This window comes from Denticeps clupeoides, chromosome 7 (assembly GCF_900700375.1).
Source record: "Denticeps clupeoides chromosome 7, fDenClu1.1, whole genome shotgun sequence".
Taxonomy (NCBI): domain Eukaryota; kingdom Metazoa; phylum Chordata; class Actinopteri; order Clupeiformes; family Denticipitidae; genus Denticeps; species Denticeps clupeoides.
Window position 1 is genome coordinate 11,565,388 of NC_041713.1, and position 1,226 is coordinate 11,566,613.

Here is a 1,226-nt window from a genome sequence, read left to right on the forward strand (position 1 = left end):
CCCCCCACGTCGCCCTCTCAAAAATCCATTGATTCTCTGCACAGACAGCATTGTTGGCGAGTTCAAGATGGGTGTCCGTCTTAATATAAACTCTTAAAAGAACATTTGTCTCGAAGACAACTCATAGTTCATAGAGACCCACAAACACCGGTTTAGCGTTCCGCTTCCCTGGTCTATATAACCCCTTCTGATGAAGCCATGCTCACACCTGCTTTTTGCCTATGGTAGGTCCCTCATGAACACACCCTGTGCCTCCAACCACCAGACTTAGCCATTACGGCTATGCTACTTACTGGTATCCTTCAAAAGGAAAAGACAACAAAACCACAACTCATTGTGAGATTCACTGGGCATGATGTTTTGCCCTTTAGCTGTTAGCTTAATCCAGTTATACAGTCATACAGCAGAAAAATCCTGCAGAAAAAGACATTATAGACCAGCACTGCTGGATTTCTGTCCATTTTGTTTTGGGTAATGGTTTTATCATGGTATAAAATTATATCATTCATGAAATGAAGCTTAATGAAGCATGTAGGATTTTTTTTTCATCAAAATGGGGCAGAAATAAGTCATGAAAAAAAAAACTGTCATGAAATAAAATGACAAGGGTGACTGGGTTCAGTACAAAAAGTTCCTGAAAGTTCCTGAATGAAGCATTTGCAAAGGTCGCCATCTAGTGGTTTTGTTACTGTTGTGCCGAGTTCATCAGCTAAAAGGCAGTAGGTCGCTTTCTTCTCGTTCACATAAAAGCTGCAACATTTCCCCTTTGTCTTCATTGTTCACATATTTTGAGGATGGGTCATCTGTGGTCCCTTTTAGAGTGGTCATTACACATTCTGCGCAGAAATACTGAACTTTTGTCTTTAAATTGCAGATGATAGGACATGGCCATGTCCAATTTCTGGAATGTTCCATACATGCTTAATACAAATTTTTACATCGTACTACAAGACTTGGCTGTAACATTTAGAACGGCCTTAGAGGGGCTCTAGGTATTAGAAAAAGAATGAGAAGAAAGCAGAGCACAGGCTGTTCCACCCTGCCTTATCTGTGCGCTTTTTTTGTCAGAAGACATGTGATTGTCAGTAAATCTGGGTTTCACTTTAGAGTTCTTTGTGAGAACAACTTGCTCCTTCCAGTTTCTCCATTTCTGAGAACACAATCTCATTGTCCTTGAAAAAGAAATCCCCTCATTAATAGTCCTTCATTTTCCACAGGACTGGTAA